We start from the raw sequence: 5,937 nt of genomic DNA on the forward strand, positions 1-5,937 counted from the left end.
TCACCCCTCCCTTAAACTTGCTTGCCTTGTGCCAAAATTTGAAACCGCTATTAAATATCAGAGTAAACGGCAAGCCGGCAGAAACATTATTGCGTCGGAGAAAATGCTTAGTAGTGTTTCTTTAGGTTTTGAGTTCAAATGTCATCAGGATCGACTTTGCCTTACATCAGTTAGAAGTCAGTAAAATAAATTCCAGTTAGTACTAAGGTCGAATGCGATCGACTTTCCCCTCCTCTCCAATATCGTTGGCCTTGTGGCAAAAATTGAATATGGAACTAAATATATTGCTGTATCCTGTTATATTCTGCAATTTAAGTCATGCTATGAGTAATTTAATAAATTTGCTTCTATTCACAGAAGGAGGTGATCTGGCAGAATTGTTAGCACGCTAAGCGAAAAGCTTACCGGTATTTCGTCCATCTTCACATTCTGCTGAGGTCGACTTTGCCTTTCATATTATCAAGGTCGATAAAATAAGTACCAGTTGAGCACTGGGGTCGATGTAATCGACTTAACTACTGCTGGGTAAAAGTAGAAAAAACTGCACCCTTTTCCCAAGCCAGTGTGGCAGAGAAGGCTCGCTCATCAAACCAGTATGACCTGAAACACGAATTCATGGTCTCCTCATCAGACCGTGGTTGGTAGAGAGAACATGCAGAGACCTTCGTCCTGCAGTGGACTGAACATAGGCAATCCAATCCACTCCAATGGATTAAATACACCTTTCTTTGTTCCAGGATTAATGTAAAAAAACTTTTTTAATCACTCAAACATTGGGGATAATTTAATTAACTCTACTTTTGCCCAAAATTTATCATTTTGAGATAATATTCACAAGTCAAGATAAATTATTAAGTAGTTTTTATTTTCACCTGCTAATTAAAAAATTCTAACATGGAGTTGGGGTGGGTGGTATGGCTATGCATTATTTGACGGGAAGAAAATACTAAATACGTGATTGGCACCCATATATCAACTTTGGATGGTACCAATTTAAGACAGAGAAAGGGGACATGCCCTGCTAGTGTTTTCTTTCCTTTATTATTGCGGAAAGTGCCCAATATAATTCAAATTGAAATCAAGGCAAAATGTTCATAATAAATCTGATTGATTTAAGTTTCTTAATAATGAAAACTCACGCAAGCTTTTACACATAATAAAGTTCACGTAAGCTTTTACACGTAATGAAACTCACGTAAGCTTTTACACGTAACAAAAATCAATATAATTTTATGGCAAACAAAATCGTTGTTTGAGCAAGTTGTTTGCCTCAAGTGAGTTTACGATTAAGGGGAGAGAATCACTTCTAAGTTAAATTAAGTTGAAAAACGATATCTGTACAAATCAGCGAGAACAGAATATATAATATTGTTTCCTGTAAACGTTGCAGAATTTTCCTTTCAGACAATAATTTAATAAACATTATTGAATCGCTCGTTCTTTCGGAGAATTGGCTAATAAACAAAGCAGAACTCTTCTTTCAGTCAGCGAATTGTTCAGGTATAGCTGTGTAAGTTTTCCTTGTGAAGTGGTGGAATGAAAATAGACGCGAGATATATCTCACGTTTTATTTTCATTCCTCCACTTCATTCTCTATTTCATATCGTATCTAGAATAACTATTGCTTAACCATTTTCTCACACCATCTCCGATGAAGGGATATACAAAAATATCCCGGAAACAGCTGTAAGACCTTCTATTTATAAATGTTCTGAAATCTTTCAGTCTTGGATTTTTATCTCATTCTGTTAATTTATATATATATATATATAAGTATAGATATATATATATGTAGATATATATGATGGACCTCTTTCAGTTTCTGTTTGCCAAATTAACTCACAAGGCTTTGTTTGGCCAAGGGCTATAATAAAAGACACTTTTCCAAGGTACTGTACAGTGGGACTGAACCCAAGGTCAAGTAGTTGGGAATGAAAGCATAATTCTCTAGAAAGAAAAAACTGCTAATTGGTTTATCTTGTTCCTTTTACTTGTTTCAGTCATTAGACTGAAGCCATACTGGGGCACAGCCTTGAAGAATTTTTTAGCCAAATGAACTGACCCCAGTACTTTATTTTTTAAAGCTTTGTATTTATTCTATTGGTCTCTTTTTACCAAACTGCTAAGTTATGGGGATGTAAACACACCAACACCAGTTATTGATCAGTGGTGGGGTAGACAAACACACACACATATATATCTGACAGGCTTCTTTCAGTTTATGTCTACCAAATCCACTTACAAGGCTTTGGTCGGCCTGAGGCTATAGTAGAAGACACTTGCCCAAGGTGCCATGCAGTGGGACTGAACTCGGAACCATGTGGTTGGAAAGTAAACTTCTTACCACACAGCCATGTCAAGAACCATCATTTTTACATCCACTTTTTTCATGTTGACATGGGTTGGCAGAGATTTCTTGAGGCAACACTCTACAGTTGGATGCCCTCCTTGATGCCAGCATTTGGTTTTATTCCATGTCTTTGCACATTTAACCTTTAGTATTCCAATTCCTCTATCAACTGTAATGCTTATTTAATGAAACTGTTTTCAATTAATCATACATTATCTTGTAGCTTTGATATTTTGATGATGCGATTGCTTATTTTTAAAATGACATTGTAGGATAGGTGTGAGTGGCTGGATCTGTTCAGGAGTCAAACCCACACTCTTGTGATTGTAACACCCTAACCACTAGGTTATGCACCCTCATTTGATAAAAGTAAAACATTAAGATAAGCATAATTAGAAATAAAAACATATGAAGATGTAATATTGAGATATACTTGATGCTGAAAATTTAAGCTAAATTTTGATTGGAAAGTATAATTAAGACTTTTATAAACAACAGACCTGGAGTAGAGAGGGCATGTCATTGATGAGGTTGGGAATGATGACGTAAGCACTTCAATAAGCCTAGTTGATTGACTGAATGATTAATTAAACAATTGATTGGTTAATTGGTCAACTAACTGACAAATAATAATAATAAAAAGTGAAATGGAATCAATGTGTGTATTCACTGTTGGCATAATGACCCTCCCAAGATACAACAAAATCTGTTTCAACACATGAGTTCATAACAAGAATCTTGCAAACTAAATACAAAAACAACACATTTTTTATTCTTCGTTGATCTAATCACTTTATTTACACTGGAAAACACAAATAACAGAAGTTTGAAAAACCAAAAAAATTGTAAGAAATATTTCGTTAAAATTAGAGTTAACAGAATTCAATCGGAAATTTGTAATGAAACGTTTTTTTAAACAATAGCAAGGAAAAAAAAATATCGAGTTTGTGAAAAACAACCCAAAATTTACAATAGCATGACCCTACTGTAGAAATTCACAACGGGATCAGGAAGTGGAGCATTTTAGAACAAATGGTTAAAAAAAAAATCTTAGCATTTTGGCTCCTCAGCAATAATAAAGTCGTATACACACACCAAGGCGAACCCAATACAATTAAACATACAGAAGACGGAAGGAGGCAAAAATACTTGGTGTTAACATTTTCTACTATGAAAAATGATTTGTTATATATTGTATATAATTTTAAAATACCACATTTTGATTTTTAAAAAATAAAACTGAAGTGAATCAAAATATTTATGGAATGAAAAAAAAAAAAAAAAGAAAATACTGGAACGACTAAGAAATATAAATTTTGATAAACAATACATTTTAATGAATGCATATTCATTTAATGAGCCTCTTAATTTAATGGTTACAAGTTGTTTTCTGGCTCTTCTACCGGCCCTCCAGCTTTACCCCTTCAATTGTATATTCGCCATACTGAATTTCTAGTTTTTCCCAAGCTAATACCAAAATTTTAGCCACTGGAATAACTTATTTCCAACACATTACAAACAAACTGTTACAGAAGAAAATATATATATATGTATATATATATATATATGTATATATATATATATATATATATATATATGTGGATATTATGTATATTTTTCATAGAAAAACACATTTCAGTTTCTTTTTGATATTAAAACAGATATATTATTTTCACAACACTCACTCAATCAATCAATCAATCAATCAATCATAGAACCAATATTATTTATATACTCAACACAACATCACATGATTGTGAGAAAGGTCGTTTAGTTTTCACAGAGAAGAAATAGAATATCACCAATGTTTGGATATATTTGATATTACGCTGCAGATTAAAAAAATATATCCTCCCCTAGTGGATTATACATGTTAGAGGAAGAAAATGGAGTCACAACTAAAAAAAAAAACAAATCTAAAAGAATAAAAGAAACCAAAGACGAAAACAAATCAATCCTGAAGTTATAGAATGATATTTTCATGCATTTTAGTACTTTATTTCAGTTTCCTAATTGGCAATGCTGAGACACTGTTGCAAAATACGCTTGGAAAATCCATCCAGTTATCAGATTCGTGTAACTGCATATGCCTGTTCTCATGAAAACAGATATATATATATATATATATATATACATACATACACACACAAATGGATATTGTATTGATGGTAGATACATTTTACACCCAACAAAATATATCTCGAGTGATTCTGTTGACAGGTGCATACACACACAAATAATGCAATAACATGTTTACATACAGGTGCTCAAGTCTTAGTTGCACACTTGATCACTGCAGGATGCAATAATTTATAAAGGTTCTAAGTTGTTGTTTAACCCTAGGTCAGTCCTAATTGAGCAGACTTATGATCAAAGAATTTCCAGCCATGACCATACCACCTAGGACTGCCATAATCCAATATGTCCCCCTTTTTTTTTTTGAAATGGTGTTTTCTGACAAGATAAGCAACTACATAGAGGCTCACCTAATCACAGGTTCACTTAACACTAATCATTCAAAGAGGGGCAACAACATACATATTTTTGTGTGTTTCTGTGTATGAGTGTGTAGAAAAATAAACACAAATACGGCTGTGTGGTTAAGAAGCTTCTTTTGCAACCATGTGGTTTTGGGTTCAGTCCCACTGCAAGAGCCTTCTACTATAGCCCTAGGCCAACTAATGTGTTGTAGAAGGAAACTGTGTGGAAACCTGTCATGTGTGTGTGTGTGTGTCTTTGTGTCTGTTCCAATCCCTTACTACTTGATAACTGGTGTCAGTTTGTTTACATCCTTATAACTAAGCAAAAGAGACCAGTTGAATAAACACCAAGCTTAAAAATAAATACTGGGGTCGATTTGTTTAACTTAAACCTTTCAAGGTGGTGCTCCTGCATGGCTGCAGTCCAATGACAAATCTAGAAAATAGAAAAGATTTTTGCATTGATTTCTAAAACAAAGTTTAATTACAAACTAATTCTTTGGTTAACATGAACACTCTACACCCAAAGTAATTCTTTCATAAATGCTATCTCTGAAAAAACCTAAATAGCATAGCAAGTTTCTTCTTACTTCATATATGCTTCATGTAATAAACCCACACATGAAGAGATGTAGTTTCCTAACCATCTAGGAAGTTGGATCCTCCAATAAATCCAACAGTACATAAAAGGGGTCTCTGTGAGTTGCAGTGAAGGCAAACTATTGAGGAGTGCAGTAACTCAGAATGAAAATCTGATACAAGATAGAAGATCTATTTTAGTCCTGGCGAGGAGCATTGCTTAGTACTAGTGACACTGTGAAATACACTTAATCCATGCTGTATAAAGGTTGGTGATAGACTAGAATATAGTTGTAAATCCATGCCAGCATGGAATGGCAAATGTAAAATGATCATGATCATACATTTTTTATAGATACATAAATACATATATCATCATCATCATCATCGTCATCGTTTAACGTCCGCTTTCCATGCTAGCATGGGTTGGACGATTTGACTGAGGACTGGTGAAACAGGATGGCAACACTAGGCTCCAATCTAATTTGGCAGAGTTTCTACAGCTGGATGCCCTTCCTAATATGTATA

General features: G+C 34.0%; 1 protein-coding gene across 1 annotated transcript in view; it reads right to left on the minus strand.

Annotated features, from left to right (window-relative positions):
* Positions 1-3,115: 3,115 nt before the first annotated feature.
* The window catches only part of LOC106874979 (inositol monophosphatase 3), a 26,657-nt gene continuing 23,835 nt past the window's right edge, over positions 3,116-5,937 (minus strand). Inside the window, exon 7 of the mRNA XM_014922914.2 lies at positions 3,116-5,266. The gene's annotated coding sequence lies outside the window, so the exon portion shown is untranslated. The remainder of the gene's footprint in view (positions 5,267-5,937) is intronic.

This window comes from Octopus bimaculoides, chromosome 8 (genome assembly GCF_001194135.2).
Source record: "Octopus bimaculoides isolate UCB-OBI-ISO-001 chromosome 8, ASM119413v2, whole genome shotgun sequence".
Classification (NCBI taxonomy): Eukaryota; Metazoa; Mollusca; class Cephalopoda; order Octopoda; family Octopodidae; genus Octopus; species Octopus bimaculoides.